The sequence below is a fragment of the Notolepis coatsorum genome (assembly GCF_963971535.1).
Source record: "Notolepis coatsorum genome assembly, chromosome: 2".
Lineage (NCBI taxonomy): Eukaryota > Metazoa > Chordata > Actinopteri > Aulopiformes > Paralepididae > Notolepis > Notolepis coatsorum.
This window is the reverse complement of record NC_140166.1, coordinates 67717655-67738487: the sequence shown is the minus strand read 5'-3', so window position 1 is coordinate 67738487 and position 20833 is coordinate 67717655.

Here is a 20833-nt window from a genome sequence, read left to right as displayed (position 1 = left end):
GGAAGGGGCGGACAGAACGGTTCGACCCTCTGGCGCCAGTCGAATGCGTCTCTGTCAGTATAGTGAGACTGTAGAATATTATTTGGAGAGAATGGAAAGACCGTCCCGGACCCCGTTCGATGCAGTTTCAACAAAGTGTATGGAAAACAGACATCTTCAAACCTTTATCTTTTATTTATTCTCGAAAAGAGGGAAAAGACAATTGAGGTCACGCTCATTTTCAATGTCGTCGAGACTTCACGGACATTTCAATGCATACATTTTTACAATATAATAATAATAAATATGAATAACTATCTATATAGCACTTTCCACACATGGATCACAGTCCAGAGTGCACCACAGCAATTCGTATACAATTAACATAAAATCAGCACACAATTGACAGAATCAAAAACAATGCATAAATTGTAGACATAAGAATAGGTATGAAATACAATAAAAGTAGTGCAACGTAAACGTGCAGACATAAGGATAGGCATAAAATAAGTACAATAAGTACAATGTCACTCGAAGGCATGTGAACCCCCCGGAACAGTCAGTTCCCCAAACACCTCACACATCAATCCCCACCACATCCCCATCCAAGACCCCCCCCCCCCCGATAAAGCACGCCATGACCGAAGGAAAACACTAACAGCCCATCACAAACAAACGTCTTGTTCATTCTCCTACGGAAGAATGACCGGTTCACCATCTCAACCCAAACTGGGAACCTTCTAAGTGCAAAATGCCCAGTGAACTGGACAACGCTTAAACAGGGGTTCCCCTTTGTAGTAAAGATGACGTATACACAGCCAGCTTAAACACTGCACTTCTTGTCAGATACAAATCGACTGAGGTATAAACCAGATTTAATCCAAATGCACCAAAATAATGAAGAATCTCGCTTAGGGAGAATCTCCTCATTTAAATGACGGCTTGTGACATTAAATATACACTATAAAAATACACTACAAGACTAATTGTGGTGGTAGCTTGGTAAATGGCTGCATTTATATAACAGCTTTTATCCAAAGCGCTTTACAATTTGTGCCTCAACATTTTACCCGTTCACTCACACATTCACACACGCCGACGGCGGAGGAGACCGTGCAAGGTGGCGACCTGCTCACCGGGAGCAATTAGGGGTTAAGTGTCTTGCTCAAGGACACATCGACACGCTGCCTGTGCTTTCTATGCATCCGGTTCTTTACTTAGAATGGTGGAACAGTGACAGGCCTCCTGGCACCTCTGAAAAGTCCCAGTTAAATGGTAAAAGAAAATGGTAAATGGTGCATTTATATATCTCTTTTATCCAAAGCGCTTTACAATTTCCCCCACTCACTCACTCACACATTCACACACCGATGGCGGAGGCGCTGACAATGCAAGGTGCCGACCTGCTCATCGGGAGCATATATGGGTGTTTAAGTGGGTTTAAGTGTCTTGTTCAAGGACACTTCGACGCGCTCCCCCGGGAGGAGCGGGAATCGAACCGGGAACCATCGTCCTCCCTGAGCCTTGTCGTGCCCATCATGGTGTGGGATGGCATCGTCATTTTCTACCAAGACACATTGGGTTCCCGTATACAGAGGGTGAACAGGCCAATCTAAAAACACAATCTGCAGCAATGTCCCGTTTCCCACATGCAAGTGGTGCAATTGACCGCACTCACGTCGTTGCAATAAGGGCACCTCGGGGGGAGGGATGGATTGGCTTTTGTTGAGAGGAAACATTGAATTCCATCAATGTGCGCAAATGGCTCTAACGAACGTCATCTTAACCCATAACCCGGTTTCTGTAATACTGGGAAACCGGAGGGTTTGCACTCACAACTGTACCCGACTAATATGAGACATGGATATAGCACAAGGCAAGCATTAGATTCATGCTTTAATTTACCTCTACCAAAAACAAATGGTCTGAAAAAGACGGTAATGTATAGAGCAGTTGCTTATTCGAATAAAATACCCAGAAATATAACTATGATAAGGAAAAAATTTATGTTTAAAAAAAAGTTTAAAATTGCGCTCATGAATAATGAGTTACATTTTGGCCATTGACTTTTGAAATTAGTATGGAAATATAAAGGTGATCGGTGACTTGAGAAAAGTTATGCTATAATACGAGTTCAAATCATATATATGATTTTGATCTGTTTTGTTCTTATGGACTGAATATGTCATTTGTATTTTATGGTTGAGAATTGTGATATCTAACTTATGAATATTGAGTGAGCTTTTATTCACTGTTTTGTTTGTTGTGATGTTTTCTTGTGAGTACTTCAATGTTTGTGGTTTTATATTTTTATATTACTTTTTTTGTGTGTGTTTATTTTTTATGTTTGGACCCCAGGAAGAGTAGTCTCACTTTGGTGTGTAGACTAATGGGGATCCACAATAAAACAATAAAAACAATAAGCCATGAAGTTGGAGCTGTGCATTACGGCTGGCTACTTGGTAATACTGCACTGTGAAACAAACGACACGTTTATTCTATTATCTCTGGGTTTCGCTTCGATTGAACCCGATTTAAAATGCTCTGTGACATCAGCTGACATGGGGTTACTGGCTGAAAACATGGCTGCGTGCTCACGCCCCTTTGTAAACCCAGAGAGCACACAGCGGGCACACTGTTACGCACGGGGCAGAGTCTGTGGTAGAGAGAACCATACTGGCTTTATTCATCGTAATTTCTTCCGCACAACATTAGGTCAGTTCAGTATAAGATTTAGAGCTCCTGCTATTTGGAATTCAAAACCCTCCGTAATAAAAATGTGCTCATCTATTTCATCACTCAAATCCAGGCTTAAATATACATTGTTAAATGAATAGCTTCAATCTCATAAAACCATTAATGTCGCTTAGTTTTACAGTTTCATGTTAATTTGTTTAGACAAATTATTAATGTTGTCGTTGTCGACACACTGCCTGGGAGGAGTGGGAATTTAACCAGGAACCTCCGGATTACCAGACAACCCTGAGCCCCCCCCCCCCCCCCCCCCCCCCCCACACTTGGTAGCATCGCTCGTTCATTGGAAAGGTGATGAGAGCAAAGGGAAGACATGGTGTGGATTTGGGAGATAATGAATATCTACTATTGACACAAGTGGAATGGGTTTGGTGGGGGGGGGGGGCACCAGCCTCTGGGGGATGTGCAGGCAGGGCGGGCAGAGGGGGGCCACCTGTAGCCATGCTCACACCATCAACTATACAGCTGATGATGAGATGGATCATCATTCATCCGCTCTGTAGCAGCAACAGGAGAGGGATGGGAGAGGTACAGCCAGGGTAATACGAATAACATATATACAAAAAGATACGCATAAAGAAATAAAGATAATGGTCTGCACTGGATAATAATAATAACAATAAGGTATAAATTATTATATTAATAATAATACATAAATATATTTATTTGTATAGCACCTTTCATACAAGAATTGCCTCCCAAAGTGTTTCACAGCTGTAATATAATGGGCATAAAATGAGGAGAGAATTGACAAATGAAAGCAATGCATAAAGTGCGGACATAAAATGAGAGTAAAGTAGACAATAATCATAAAATAGACGATAATGCGCTATGAATCTAAATACTGTATTGTCATGCCCCTCCAGGCCTCCAGGGTTCCTGTCCACGTAAATTCTCGTTTATCCCACTTGTTTATCCCTACCCTTGGCTGTATTCTATGGTGCTTTGACACCTCATACACTCAGATCACAGTCACCTGCGCATAGAAAGAGATAAAGTGAGCATAGGATAGACACAATAAAGCAGTGCAATAAAATAGCTCTCATTGACTGACTCATGGAGTCAAATATAATTCATATCAAATCATTTATATTTTCAGCAAAGAACAAAGGTGCATTCTTTGAACCTGATGAGCTAAAAATGCTTCTTGTTAAAACAGTGATGTTATTATTGCCAAATAAAAAATTATGAGACAGATAACAATGAAAGATAATTGATGATTTTAGAGACTGTAACATGTTGTTGTTAGCCTCTAATGTATTGTGTGCCACAATATCAAGGTACCCCAACTAATATCATAATAATATATGATATATTGCCGTTGCAAATCCTCCTTGTAGTAGCTATAAAGGACTGATGTGGTGATTAATCAACGTTAAAATAATCTCCCGGTCACGCTAACATAAATATCACCTCTTTCGAGAAAGGCACTATGGGAATTGGTTAGTTTGCTGATTGATTTCTAATTATTTGGTTTATCACTATAATGTGCAATGCAAAAATAAATAAATACAAATAAATACAAAAAGAAGGAATATATGATCAGGAAAATGGTCAGGGGTAATTTAAAATATGTGTGCTGATTAGTAAATGGGCTAAAAGTAATATGTAGTCCGTTATGGTTCTTTAAGCAGCCCTTCTGCTCCTGATTGGTAGAACACAGACTCGTTACACTCGTAACAATGGAAGGTATGTGTACTCCGTTCACAGGGACTGCACATTTCCCGTTTGTATATCAACTGGGATCATGTATGACACACAATATTATTTACTTTAAGATGGACTTTCGTTTTACAGACTATTGGAGGTGTTTCTTCCTCACTTGCGTGTCTGTCCCCTACATGCAGTGTTTTAGGACTCGAGTCCAGGGCTCGGGACTGATTTTCAGGACTCGTGACTCGACTTGGACTTGAGCACTGATGACTTGGACTTGGACTCGAGCATTGACTGCATTTCGGACTTGGAAGGTGCAGACGAGGACTCGGACTTGTTAGTTGATACATTTTTATTTTTTTTATTTGTCATCATTTGGCATAAGATATCGATGGCTAGTGCATTTGTTTGGCTATTGTGTCACAAAGTAGACAAACTCCCTTTGAAACGGTGACCGCTGTGTCATTTATGTTTAATGTAGAACTTTTTTTTTATTTGTATGTCAGTTCTTTGACTGCCAGAGTGGAGTGGACTCAACCTTGATGACTTGGACTCGGACTCGGAGTGGACTAGGGTGATGGGGACTTGACTCTGGCTCTTCTTTGGTGACTCGGACTTGGACTCGGACTCGAACACTGGGGACTCGAGACTCGACTCTGACTTGAGATTTACTGACTCGACTACAACACTGCCTACGTGTGCATATTCCTTTCACAAAGTTGATCAATGGCCGTACAAAGACTATACTATAGGCCTATGTATAGGCCTATGTGAATTTGATGCAAATGCACAATGAGAAAGTGACAGGCGGGACTTAGAGTTATGGTGCGAGAGCGACACCGGTAGGTGTTCACACCAGTCAATCAGGAGTCAGCGACGTGTCTTTCTCTGTGTTGCATGATTTATCTCCCCCCTCTCTGACACATGCGCTCACACACACACACACACACACACACACACACACACACACACACACACACACACACACACACACACACACACACACACACACACACACACACACACACACACACACACACACACACACACACACACACACACACACACACACAAATACACACACATACACACACACACACAGACACACAGACACACACACACACACACACACACACACACACACAAATACACACACATACACACACACATACACACAGACACACACACATACACACACACAGACACAAACACACGCACATACGCATAAACAAAAAACACACATACACACACAAACACAACTACACCAGACAAACACACACACACACTCACCACTCACTCCTCCTCTCTCCTCCTCCTCCTCCCTCCTCACTCCTCCTCCCGCCTCTCTCCTCATCATCCCTCCGCATCCTCACTCCTCCTCTCTCCTCCTCCCTCCTCGCTCCTCCTCCCTCCCCTCCTGCCTCCTCTCTCCTCCTCCCTCCTTGCTCTTCCTCCCTCCCTCCTGCCTCCTCCTCTCTCTCTCCTCCTCCTCCCTCCCTCCTCTCCTCCTCCCTCCTCACTCATCCTCCCTCCCTCCTCTCCTCCTCCCTCCTCTCTCCTCCTGCCTCCTCTCTCTCTCCTCCTCCTCCATCCTCTCTCCTCCTCCTCTCTCCTCCTGCCTCCTCCTCTCTCCTCATCCTCTCTCCTCCTCCCTCCTCTCTCCTCCTCCCTCCCTCCTCTCCTCCTCCCTCCTCTCTCCTCCTGCCTCCTCTCTCCTCCTCCTCCTCTCTCCTCCTCCCTCCTCTCTCCTCCTCCCTCCTCTCTCCTCCTCCCTCCCTCCTCTCCTCCTCCCTCCTCTCTCCTCCTGCCTCCTCTCTCTCTCCTCCTCCTCCATCATCTCTCCTCCTCTCTCCTCCTCCCTCCTCTCTCCTCCTCCCTCCTCTTCTCTCCTCCCTCCTTTTCTCGCCTCCCTCCTCCTCTCTCCTCCTCCTCTCTCCTCATGCCTCCTGCCTCCTCTCTCCTCCTGCATCCTCTCTCCTCCCTCCTCCTCTCTCCTCCTCCCTCCTCTTCTCTCCTCCCTCCTTTTCTCTCCTCCCTCTTCCTCTCTCCTCCTCCTTCTTCCTCCTGCCTCCTCTCTCCTCCTGCCTCCTCTCTTCTCCTCCTCCCTCCTCCTCTCTCCTCCCTCCTCTTCTCTCCTCCATCCTCTCTCATCCCTCCTCTTCTCTCCTCCCGCCTCTCTCCTCTCTCCTCCTCCCTCCTCCTCCCTCCTTTCTCCTCCTCCCTCCTCTTCTCTCCTCCCTCCTCTCTCCTCCCTCCTCCTCTCTCCTCCCTCCTCCTCTCTCCTCCTCCCTCCTTTCTCCTCCTCCCTCCTCTTCTCTCCTCCCGCCTCTCTCCTCTCTCCTCCTCCCTCCTCTTCTCTCCTCCTCCCTCCTCTCTCCTCCTCCCTCCTCTCTCCTCCTCCCTCCCTCCTCTCCTCCTCCCTCCTCTCTCCTCCTGCCTCCTCTCTCTCTCCTCCTCCTCCATCCTCTCTCCTCCTCTCTCCTCCTCCCTCATCTCTCCTCCTCCTCCTCTCTCCTCCCTCCTCTCTCCTCCTCCTCCTCTCTCCTCCCACCTTCTCTCTCCTCCTCCCTCCTCTTCTCTCCTCCCTCCTTTTCTCTCATCCCTCCTCCTCTCTCCTCCTCCTCTCTCCTCATGCCTCCTGCCTCCTCTCTCCTCCTGCCTCCTCTCTCCTCCCTACTCCTCTCTCCTCCTCCCTCCTCTTCTCTCCTCCCTCCTTTTCTCTCCTCCCTCTTCCTCTCTCCTCCTCCCTCTTCCCCCTGCCTCCCTCCTCCTCTCTCCTCCCTCCTCTTCTCTCCTCCATCCTCTCTCATCCCTCCTCTTCTCTCCTCCCTCCTCCTCTCTCCTCCCTCCTCCCTCTTCCTCCCTCCTCCTCTCTCCTCCCTCCTCTCTCCTCCTCCCTCCTCTTCTCTCCTCCTGCCTCCTCTCTCCTCCTGCCTCCTCTCTCCTCCTCCCTCCTCCTCGCTCCTCTTCCCTCCTTTCTCCTCCTCCCTCCTCTTCTCTCCTCCCTCCTCTCTCCTCCCTCCTCCTCTCTCCTCCTCCCTCCTTTCTCCTCATCCCTCCTCTTCTCTCCTCCCGCCTCTCTCCTCTCTCCTCCTCCCTCCTCCTCCCTCCTTTCTCCTCCTCCCTCCTCCTCTCTCCTCCCTCCTCATCTCTCCTCCTCCCTCCTTTCTCCTCCTCCCTCCTCTTCTCTCCTCCCGCCTCTCTCCTCTCTCCTCCTCCCTCCTCTTCTCTCCTCCTGCATCCTCTCTCCTCCTGCCTCCTCTCTCATCCTCCCTCCTCCTCTCTCCTCCCTCCTCCTCTCTCCTCCTCCCTCCTCCTCTCTCCTCCCTCCTCCTCTCTCCTCATCCTCCCTCCTCCTCTCTCCTCCTGCCTCCTCCCTCCTCCCTCCTCCTCTCTCCTCCCTCCTCTTCTCTCTTCCTGCCTCCTCCCTCCTCCTCTCTCCTCCCTCCTCCTCTCTCCTCCTGCCTCCTCCCTCCTCCTCTCTCATCTTCTCTCCTCCTGCCTCCTCCCTCCTCTCTCCTCCTGCCTCCTCTTCTCTCCTCCTGCCTCCTCCCTCCTCCTGCCTCCTGTCTCCTCTCTCCTCCCTCCTCCTCTCTCCTCCTCCCTCCTCTTCTCTCCTCCCTCCTTTTCTCTCATCCCTCCTCCTCTCTCCTGCCTCCTCTCTCCTCCTGCCTCCTCTCTCCTCCTCCCTCCTCTTCTCTCCTCCCTCCTCTCTCCTCCCTCTTTTTCTCTCCTCCCTCCTCCTCTCTCCTCCTCCCTCCTCCTATCTCCTCCTCCCTCCTCTCTCCTCCTACCTCCTCTTCTCTCCTCCTCATCTCTCCTCCCTCCTCCTCTCTCCTCCTGCCTCCTCTCTCCTCCTCCCTCCTCCTCTCTCCTCCTCCCTCATCTCTCCTCCCTCCTCCTCTCTCCCCATCTTCTCTCCTACCTCCTCTCTCCTCCCTCCTCCTCTCTCCTCCTGCCTCCTCTCTCCTCCCTCCTCCTCTCTCCTCCTGCCTCCTCTCTCCTCCTCCCTCCTCTCTCCTCCCTCCTCCTCCTCCTCTCTCCCCATCTTCTCTCCTGCCTCCTCTCTCCTCCCTCCTCCTCTCTCCTCCTGCCTCCTCTCTCCTCCCTCCTCCTCTCTCCTCCCCCCTCCTCCTCCTCCTGCCTCCTCTCTCCACCTCCTCCTCCTCCTCCTCTCTCCTCCTCCTCCTCCCTCCTCAGACCCTCAGCGTGGCTCATAAACATACCTCGTCAAGGTCTCCAGGGAGAGAGACGGAAGGTGAGCTGCAAGGTGAGGCTCACACACACACACACACACACACACACACACACACACACACACACACACACACACACACACACACACACACACACACACACACACACACACACACACACACACACACACACACACACACACACACACACACACAAGACACAGACAGAGATACACACTCACACACAGACAGACAGACAGACACACACACAGATACACAGACAGAGAAACACACTCACACACAGACAGACACAGACAGACACACACACACACACACACACACACACACACACACACACACACACACACACACACACACACACACACACACACACACACACACACACACACACACACACACACACACACACACACACACACACACACACACACACAGATACAGACACACACAGACAGACACACACTCACACACATGACAGACACACACACAGACAGACACAGACAGACACACGCACACAGAGACACAGGCAGAGATACACACTCACACACAGACAGACACAGACAGACACACACACACACACACACAGATACAGACACACACAGACAGACACACACACACAGACAGACAGACAGACACAGACACACACACAGAGACACAGGCAGAGATACACACTCACACACAGACAGACACAGACAGACACTCACACACAGAGACACAGACAGACACACACACACACACACACACAGACAGACACAGACACACACACAGACAGACACAGGCAGAGATACACACTCACACACAGACAGACAGACACACACACACAGAGACACAGACAGACACACACACATTCCCAGCTGCTACGTGCTGGACCTGGGGAGGATGCAGCCCGTGAAGAGCAGAGGCTGGCAGGGGAGCAGGTGGGGCTGGGAGTGTCCGGTCATCATTAAAAGACGGATCGGGTCGTAGGTGATTGAGTCACTCCCTGAGGTAGCCACGGAACGGCGGGGGGGGCGGGGGGGGGTGGGGGGGGGCAGGCAGAGTGATGGTACATCGTGTGCTTCTGCAGAGAGAGGCGTCCCGCTGGCCGGGTCGGACTGGAAGCGAGCGGTCGGTGTGGACGCTGAAATGGACTCACAGCGGGACGCCGGGTCTGAGACCACAGAGCCTCGGGGCCGGGCTCGGCCTTTTTCCATTACCGCACACGTCCCGGGGAGAGCAGCGCAGCAGACGCAAGCCTATTTCACACACAGCACCTGGGATTGGACGTGTTGAAATGGACTCTCTCAACTCACACACATACACACACACACACACACACACACACACACACATGCACGCACGCACGCACGCACACACGCACACACACACACGGCAATGGTTGCACTCATCACAAAATGGTGCATTTATACAGTATATCTCTTTTATCCAAAGCGCTTTACAATTTACATCCTATTACACACCGACGGCGGAGGCGACCGACCGTGCGCGGTGCCAACCTGCCCACCAGGAGCGGTTAAGCAGGACACTTCAACACGCTGCCCTCGGGAGGAGCGGGAATCGAACCGGGAACCCTCCGGATTACCAGACGACGGCTCTCCACTGGCGCACCCCCACAAAGTACTGTAATCGATGTGCTCGGACGTTACGATAAGAGTCTTAATTTGACTCTTAATGTGAAATGGAACGTTGAGGTGGAACGTTGCTAGTTTCAGGTGAAGTAGTAGTGGGTTTAGCCGTCCCCTCTCTCTGCTCTTTACACTGTGCATACTTTGCCTGTAAGATGTGCTAATACCAGTGGTGGAAGAAGTACACAGTTACTTTACTTAATAATAATAATAATAATAATAATAATAATAATAATAATAATAATAATAATAATAATAATAATAATAATAATAATAATAATAATAATAATAATAATAATAATAATAATAATAATAATAATAATAATAATAATAATAATAATAATAATAATAATAATAATAATAATAATAATAATAATAATAATAATAATAATAATAATAATAATAATAATAATAATAATAATAATAATAATAATAATAATAATAATAATAATAATAATAATAATAATAATAATAATAATAATAATAATAATAATAATAATAATAATATATTTGATTTGTAGTGCGCTTTATAGTTGTGGAGCAAATCTCAAAGCGCTACATTTTAAAAGAACATAAAAACGAGCAAGGGTAAGACATTTTTTTTATATAAAATAAAATACGGAGTAAAAAGAACACTCAAACTAATCAGTCAGGCTTCCGGACTGGCCACTCCACAGAAACGGCCCTCATTGCGGTCACAGAGGCACTTCACTTAGCAAAAGCGAAAGGCCTCCCCTCTGTCCTGATTCTCCTAGATCTATCTGCAGCCTTCGACACAGTCAACCATCAGATCCTCCTCACGTCCCTCGCAGGAATGGGAGTGGCTGGCTCTGCGCTGACATGGCTGCCATCATACCTCAATGACCGCTCCTACCAAGTGTCATGGAGAGGGACCCTGTCGGCCACCCGGCCCCTGCGGACGGGTGTCCCCCAGGGCTCGGTTCTAGGACCCCTTCTCTTCTCCCTCTACAGTAAATCACTGGGTAACATTATCACGTCTCATGGCATCTCCTATCATTGTTATGCCGACGATACTCAACTCTTCCTCTCCTTCCCTCCCTCAGATATCCACGTCTCTGAGCGTATCTCGGCCTGTCTGTCCGATATCTCCACCTGGATGACGACCAACCACCTCAAACTGAACCTAAGCAAAACAGAATTGCTCCACCTGCCGGCCAAATCCTCCCCCCTGACCGACCTTTCAATCACAGTCGAGAATGCAGCTGTGACCGCGTCCCGACCGCCAAGGACCTTGGTGTTGTCATCGACGTCCAGTTGAACTTCTCTGCTTACATCGCAGCGACAACCAAAACCTGCAGATTCTTCCTGAGCAACGTCAGAAGGATCCGCCCCTTCCTGACAAAAGAAGCCACCCAACTCCTCGTCCAATCAACAGTCATCTCCCGCCTCAACTACTGCAACGCACTGCTCGCTGGCCTCCCGGCCACTGCCACTAAGCCTCTTCAACTCATTCAGAACGCAGCGACCCGCCTGATCTCAAACCTACCGATGTCGGCCCATGTCACCCCACTTCTTAGGGACCTGTACTGGCTCCCCATTGCTGCACGAATCCGCTTCAAGGCCCTCGACCTGGCATACCGTGCGGCAAAGGGAACCGCTCCCGCCTACCTCCGGTCAATGGTCTCTAACTACACACCCTCAAGACCCCTACGCTCTGCATCTTCTGACCGCCTCAGACCTACTCCTATCCAAGCTCCCGGAGGGTCATCAAAGAGAAGTCGCCTATTCTCAGTCCTTGCCCCACAATGGTGGAATGAACTACCCACCCCAGTTAGGACAGCCGAAACACATCCAATATTTCGCCGTCGACTAAAGACGCACTTCTTCAACCATTATCTGAATACAAAAATGTATAATAATAATAATAATAATAATAATAATATCTAACCCTAACTAACCTCATGCACTTGTCCTAATAAACTAACCTACACTGTAGCACTCAACACTTTGATGAACATTGTTACTCAGCTGATAGAGTTGTGCCCTTCGTGATGACCTGTCGTACAGAACTTGTAAGTCGCTTTGGATAAAAGCGTTTCAGCTAAATGACTAAATGTAAATGATGTAAATGTAAACGAGTAAAAAACATAAAATATGAAAAAAAACTAAAACACTAAAACTGGTAAAAGAACATAAAACGTGTGGAGCTAAAACTAGGTAAAAATAAAAAAAGGCTCTATTAAAGAGAGAAGTAAAGTAAAGTAGAAGTAGAAATACCCAGATAAATGAGTACTCTGTGTAGACACATGCATGTGTCTGTTAAAGACTCCGGTATTCAATATAGACATTGGAATAGGTTCCATAGGACTTTCAGTTCCCTTGGGAGGACGAACACTAGGGGGTGCTGCGGGACAGTCAGACTGGTGGTCAGAAGAACGGCGTCCGGTGTACTGCGGAAGACACGAAGAAGTGAGGTACACGCCCCTTCCCTGCGAGGACCGCCGACGAGAGCAGACGTGCGTGAAAGAGCTCTCCCGAGCAGCGAGCAAACGGCTAATAGTTGGCCTAGTGATTAAGTATAACGCAGAGTATTAACGTGTTAGAACAAGTATAGTATCGAGACGTCGTGTTGCCGAAGAGGACGGTCAACCGACCAACGTGAGAAGACGACGGAGACTTTGCGTGTTAGCAGTCTAGGTCGAGAGCTAAGGTAGCCACACTGGCTACTAGGTCATTCAATTATTGTGAGTTAGCTAAGTAGCTTAGCTCGTCGTGCCCACCAAGCTATCAGAGGAAGAAGGATATTTCACCCAAGGCTTATACTGGACATCTCGGGCACCAGCCAGACCACCAGCTGACTACCCGCATTATCCCGGCCGGGGTGTATCAGGTGACGGTCTACAGAGACCACTTTATCGCCGGAGAAGCACAGACTTTATGGAACATGCGTGTTAAAGCCAGCCACGGCTAGACTGTTTAACGTGACCCTGACATTGTTGTATGCACCGTGGCGGCGGACTTTGATATGCGCGCATGCTCGTTAAAGGTACACCCCGTGCTTTTCCCTGCCTTTGGATTACAACTCTTTTATTCTTTCATGCTCTTCACATGGTGCAAATCATGGGGGAGCTCGGTGAGCCATGGCTCCCCTAGATCAGACATCAGCTCCCCTGAAAACATGATTTGTGAATTTTTGAGGGGTCTCTGAAATACTGACAATAAATGCTATTTTTGCCATGCATTTCTCATTTTTCTGTAATTTTCTGTATCATCATCGTGTATAATAATGTTGGCTATTTTGATGTATGATTAATGATTTGCGCACTAATTCACTGTAATAGACAATAGCATAAATCTGCACTGCAGATATACCCTATATCGGCACTGCAGATATACCCTACTTGTAATAGATGGCAACATGCTATTCTTGCGTTTACCATTCGGAGCGTGGCGGCACTGCAGCCTGCAGGCACAAGTCAAACTTCACCCGCTGTTTAAAAAAAATAAATACAGGTATTCAGGATAATGTCGAAAGATAAACTAAATATCAAAGAAGTAAGTCTTCTAACCAATTTTGGTTTTACAAAGAATGCGAAGCAGCCTGCTGCGGGGACTACTTCTGTGACATGCAGATTTTGAGAATTGGGCAGATCTTCACCATCAGGTGGGTGGCGATAATGTTGCATTTGCCTACTACTATAATAATGTTAGACTCGATGTGTTTGGTCATGGACTTGTTGTTCGGTATCGGTTCATCCGTGTGTTTATGTGTAAATAGGACTGTTGTGTGTGAATTTTGTGTTGGATCAGAGGGGTTAATCTGAGCATGTGTATTTTAATATGTGCGTCTCCATCATGCCTGCAGACCTGTGTGGTGTGGACTATGTGTGGTTCTGTAACGTTACTCATACCCAGAGTCATATTCTATGACTCTGCTCATACCTATAGCCTAATAGGGCCTGTGTCGACCGGGGACGTTTTATGAGTTGTCAGCTCCTGTCTGTCATTCATTTCTATGCTACACTGCCCTGTCAAGGCAGACCGCAGTAACTTCCAAACAGTGAAACTTAACCTAGCCATTTTATTTGGATCATCATCATTCCAATATATTCAGGTATTAAATTTCATTTTCAAAATGGCTAGGTTAAGTTATGAAAGCTGGAGAGAAAACAACATTGTATTTGAAGTTACTGCACTTTGCCTGTACATTACCTGTATAATTATTTAAGGAAATCGTGCAGCAGAGTGCAGTATCTGCTTTTTTGGTGTTAATTAAAATAATGATGTCATATTTTTGTATGCCTAAAGATTACTTCATTAATACATGTTAAATCTGGGTACTATCATCTATCTACCTATAACACATTTTGGATGGCAAGTCAAAACACTTTAAAGCCATTTTTCACTGTTTGGAAGTTACTGCGGTCTGCCTGGGTTTTGAGTGTGATTTTGTAGTTACTGCAGTTTTTAAAACCCCATATCTCCAAAACTGAGCGACATTAACATCTGAAACTTGGTCACAAGATAAAACATTTATTGACAAGGTCAATTTCACTCATAACTAAATTTTAACTTTTTTCAAGTTACTGCGGTTAGCCTTGACAGGGCAGTACAGACGCGACCGGCGCGTTCCTTTTCCCGGCGCCGTGCCTCGCGTTTTTGGGCGGAGTGCTCCCTACTAAACTAGTTCAACTTTTGGAGAGGAGCGCGCTCATCAAGGTAACTTTTTTCGACCGACCAATCAACATCGAGGAAGTGGCGGACCCCCCCCCCCCCCCCCTTCCTTTGTGGTTATTTCAATGTGCCGGCTTAGCATAGGTAAAGTGCATTGCACTAGTGTGGGCCCACGCATGTTGTGTATACATTCCAGGTTACCCACGGGGTTGAACCGTGTATCGTATACTAGCGGTGTGTTGTGTTAGTGCCGTGCCATCTCTCCGGGCGAAGGTTTATCCATAAAGTAACCTTGTTCTACATTGTATTGCTTTCTTTTCATGCCGAATGGAAATGGAATGTATGTTAAGAAAGTAAGCCTGTGATATATCGTTTCATTCATACTAGATAAAAGAGACTGCTTACTATAGGGAAGCAGTATTGTGATGCACTGTTTAGTGTCTGTGCCACCCTGTCGTTTACAGTGAGGTAAATTGTGATAACGTGCTTATGTGACTGCTCATTTACAATTTACAGTAAACAAGACTGATAATTGGATTCACTGTGTGTGTGTGGTTTAATAGTGCATTACTGTCTAACCTCTTTGACAACCCTGTATTCCACTAAGCGGGGTAGGTACTAATTTCAGGTCTCCTACAGAGAAAAGGTATGGTACTGCTTTTGGGGGAAATTATATCAACCACTACTTCCACCGGGTGTGAGGGGGTGTGGCGCGTACTAGGGGGAGCGTGGGTGATTATGGATTACTGAGTATTGCCCTTAAGAGGCGAGAAGGACCAGTACACAAGTCCTAGGTTGGTAAATCCTAAGGCCCTATATGCCACCTTTGTTAACCTTAAGCCTAGTACCTCAACACTGCAGTCGGGGGCCCAGCTGGACTTAGCTCTGCCGGGTTCCTACTATCCGGTGCCAGTAGAATCTCATCCTCACTAAATAGGGATAATCCAATCTTCTACATCTGGTAAAAGTCCTCCTTTCAAATTATACTTAAGTAAAAGTAGAGAAGTATTTGCTATTGAATGTACTTAAAGGAACACGCCAACATTTTGGGAAATTAGCTTACCGTCTTCTCCAGAGAGACAAGAAGATGTAGATACCAGTTTCCTCTCTGTGCGTTCAGTAGAACGCTAACTGGCTGCACGTTAGCCTAGCTTAGCACAATGAATTGAAGCGGACATGGCCGGTTAGCCTAGGGCCAGGCATTGTCCAACTAACACCTCTCCCGAAGGCTAACCAGCCATGTCCGCTTCCATTCATTGTGCTAAGCTATCTATCTTCTTGTCTCTCTCTGGAGAAGACATAAGCTCATTTCCCAAAATTATGGCGTATTCTTTTAAATATCTAAAGTAAAAGTATGTATTCTACATAATGTTTGTGTATTCCAGTGGTTGCGAGCATTGACCTCTTGAGGTTACTTTTGAAGAAAAGGTCATCAGATCAAAAACGTTGACAAAGAACTTGTTTGGAGAAAGAAGGGATTTCTGGCGACTTTTCAGGTTACTTCAGATTTATTACAAGAAGCTTCAGATCTTTACAAACAAGAACAGTTGTCTCGAAAAATACTACGATTCTGATTCTTAGCTCCAAAGCTGTATCCTTTATAGCCAAATGTAACCCCTCCCATTCTGTCCCACAATTCATCACTTCATCAGAACAGGAAGTTGTCATTCACATTTTTAGGCCAATCAAATTCAAACCTTGAAACTAGCCACGCCCAGCGATACTCTCATTCTAAATATTTCCCTCCTGGCTTCAAAGTATTCAACATTTACATTTGAACAAATACCTTCCCATCTGGTTCTGGTGGTCTGCTGGGATACAAAAGATGACCTGTTGGTGAAACTCACAAGATTTCTACTTCAATAGACTAGCTGTCCTTCTTAACAAAGGACTTCTGTTTCACACCTTTGTGCAAGGTCCTCTGTGAGATCCTCTCCACTTTTTCCCAGCTAAGCCAGCCAGTCCTTAATACAAACCCAGATAACCTTTGGCTTAAAGTTTAGTTATATTTAATAACTAATCATTATTTACCTCACTCTAAAGGTTTAGTGGTATGTGGTCCAGGTATACTGCTCTGAGTAAAGGTCATGTTAAAGTGGTATGCCGTGCAGTCATGCTGCTCTATCTCTCCTTGAAGTTGACAGGCTTCGAATGTGAAAGTATATAATTCTCAGTGTTGGGAAAGTTCACTTTCTACATGAACTAGTTCAGTTCACAGTTCACAAATTTTAAAATGAACTAGTTCAGTTCATAGTTCAAAATTAAAAATGTTGAACTAAAGTTCATGGTTTCAAAAATTAACTAATTTATAGTTTATAGTTCTTTTTTCAATATGTTGCTGCAAGCTATTATTTTTCAAATTTATTGCCACAACCCATAATAGAACCACAGAATACTGGCATTTCCATAACGCTTTGCTGCCGCCCATTCAGTCCACACTAGTAGCAGCTGCAGCTTTCATCTCTACAGTATATTTTCAAAAACATGAGGAAAAACGTGCTGCTTGAATGGTTTTTATTAAGTATAATAATCTAAATATACTTAAAGTACCAAAAGTGAAAGTAGTCATTGTGCAAACATATAAACATGTGCCGACATAACTCTGTACTAACACAACACGAGGTAGGAACCAGGCTGAGGTAGGTTGTACCTCAAAGTTCAATATTCAAAGTGCAAAACATTTACTGACTTTAACTAAAACTCTTTTAAATGCTCATACACCGACGTCGTAGAGTCTGACTCTGAGCGAGTGCAGCGCCTTCTGAAAGTGCGAGTGCTGCTGCTCTACTACCAGACTCCCCGAAGCTCCGCCCAGAGCGGTTGCCAGATTGGGTGGTTTTCAGCATTATTTTAAAGCCTGTTTACGGTGTGTTTTAACTGGGATTTCTGCTGAAATGCATATGAAATCTGGCACACTTTTGAACGCCGTTATAATATAGTGCTGAGAATTAACGCACTTTTGAACGCCGTTATACAGCGCTGAGAATGAACTCGTTCTCAATTACGTTCATTTAGGGGGGAAACCATCCGTTCAGTTCACGTTCGCCCCAAAATACGAACGCGTTCACGAACGATCGTTCATTGAACGCGTTCAGGTACATCACTGATAATCCTCATACATTCCTTCAAAGTAACTATTAACTGACGGGTTCAGATAAATGCAGTGGAGTAAAAAGTACAATATTTCCTTTGAAATGTCGTGGAGTAAAAGTATAAAGTTCCCTAAATTGAAAATACTTACGTAAACTTACAAGTACCTCAAAATGATACTTAATTCTTCTCCGCCGGGGATTAACATTGAGAGAGGAAAGCGCACGGATGGGGCTTATCCTCTGTATGGGACCGCTGGGATAGGAAAGCTCCCGCACCCGTATCTGAAGCGCCAACCTCCACCACAAACGGCAGGTCGGGATCGGGCTGGATCAAGACGGGCGCGCGGAGACGAAGCAGCGTTTCAGGTTTTGAAAACGCAGCATCCGCCTCAGGAGACCAACAGAAACACGGTGTTAGTGGAGGTGAGAGCACAGAGGGGGGGGGGGGGGGGGGGGGGCGACGTGACTATAATCGTGGATGAACCGCCGATACAAGTTTGCGAAGCCCAGGAAGCGACGTAGCTACTTCACGGAGGAGGGTTGGGGCCACTGGGTGACAGCAGAGACCTTAGCGGGGGTCCATCTGCACTTGTCCCTCGGAGATGAGGTAGCCCAGAAAGGATTGATTGATTGATTGATTGATTGAAAAGTTTATTAACAGATTGCAGAATGGGTACAGTACAGTACATCTCAATACATACAATTGTTAAGGGGATGCAGACCAGAGAAAGACTTTCGTCTTGTTTCCACCAGGGTCCCCCATTTTCAATTCATCATAACATATATGACATACATTAAATAAGAACGATATTCCATTTGTTCCATCCAGTTTAATAAAGAAGGAAACAATATACAAATAAGTCTCGGACGACTGCAGGTGTATTTACAAGTAGCGTCTCAACTTCCTGTTCCGGTCGCTGCGCTACTGTGCAGGACCGTCTGTTATAGAGGCGCTGTCTAGATATTCTCTATCTCCCCCAGAGTCTTTAACATACTGTGTAAAGGCTGAGAAATAATAATAAACAAACACACAAAAACGTGGACAAATACCTGTATAACCCACACCCAGGCTATGTGACTATAAATCATGTGTCCATTATGTGACTAGCCCATGGAATAGTCCCTGTGCCAGGCAGGCACTCTGGTCGCCCTGGTGGATCGGCGTAAGTCCGCCCTAGGTGCAGGGGACGACACAGTGGGCCCCGGTGGGGGATCGGCTCCCGGGTCCAAAGGGGCCGGTGGTGACGCCTGAAGGACCGTGTGCGAAGCAGGCGGCGTCCCGCGCCGGGGTTGGCTCGCCAACGTGAGTACCGGTGGCGATGTGGGGGACACAAGGTCGCAGTTGGGGTCAGGCAGACGTGGTGTGACAACGAGTGCTGGTGGTACGGTGACACGGGTCGCCAGGTCGTCGTAAATTGATCGAGGAGGTGGAAGGTTGTTGCGAACAGGGCTGAACCTGCGCAGGAACCTCCTGTTCCGAAGTGTGACTCTGCCCGAGCCGTCGACCTTGACCACGTATTGGTCATGCTGGCGTACCTCCACAACACTGCCAGTCCTGTCCCATTTGTTGGGGTAGGGCCCTGTCTGGTTCTGTACACGGACCATGTCCCCTACCATGAGTGGCGGGAGGCGTTTTGTGTGCTCTGCCCAGGCATCCGCTGTGCGGATGTGGCGTTTGCGGAGAGCCTCCTCCCTTGCCGTCAGTGTCTCACGCCAGGTCTCGTGTGGTCTGTACTTCCCAGGTACAACCGGGATGAAGTCACGTATCGGGCGGCCGAAGACACACATTGCCGGAGATATTTTCGTGTCAGGGTCAGGTGTGTTACGATATTGCAGGATCGCTCTCTGCACAGCATCTGTGTCAAGCTCCCCCTTTGGGCCGGTGTTGTCAGTGATAAGGCGTTTCATTGTCTTTACCCCAATCTCAGCGCGGCAGTTGCTGTGGGGGAAGGCCACAGATGAGAGGCGGTGGTGTACGCCCCATCTGTATAGAAATGACCTGGTCTCGGTGGAGGTGAACTCTGGGCCCCCGTCTGATGTGAGCTCTTCTGGCGTCCCGTACGTCACGAAGGCCCGACGTAGGTGATTTATGAGGCCGGCGGCGCCCCCCGTCGGCTTCGAGATGATCGGCCAGTTTGAGTACCGGTCCACCGTCACGAGGTAGTGCACGCCCCTGTGCATGAAGAAGTCCGAACACACCGCCTGAAAAGGGTAAACAACTGGGATCGGCGGGGTTGGCGGCGTTCCAGGCTGTGAAGGTGCCATCCGGTGGCAGTGCTCGCAGTTCCTCCGAGTGGCGCTGATGTCAGCCGACATGCCTGGCCAGAACACAGAGGATTCTGCGCGGGCGGTCATCATCGATACGCCCTGGTGGGCAGCGTGTAGGGCGCTCAGCACTTCTCTGCGGAGAGAGAGTGGTATAATCACCCTGTCCTTGTACAAGACCACCCCATCAGTTGATGTGATGTTCTCACGGTACTGGTGGAAGTCACGGATCGTCGTCGGCATCTCGAATTTTGAGTCGGGGATGCCGTCCGTCGCCATTTCCTCCAGGGTGCGCATCTCACCATCGCTGCTGGTGGCCTCCCTGACACGATCCCATGTCACTGACCGCAATGATTCAAGGCCTGCAGCACACCATGCCAGGTCATCCTCCTCAGTGTCGTCGTCATTCCCTGGCTCGGTCTGGCGTAGGAAGGACAGTACATCAGTGTGCGTACTGGGTGGGAGGTGGGCGTTGTCATCTGGAAGGTCCATAAGTGATGGCCGTGTGGTGCCAACCGGCCTACGTGACATGGCGTCCGCCGCCTTGTTCCTCATGCCCGGGACATGCACGATGCAGAAACGATAACGCAAGGTCTTCTCCTTGAGGTTCCGT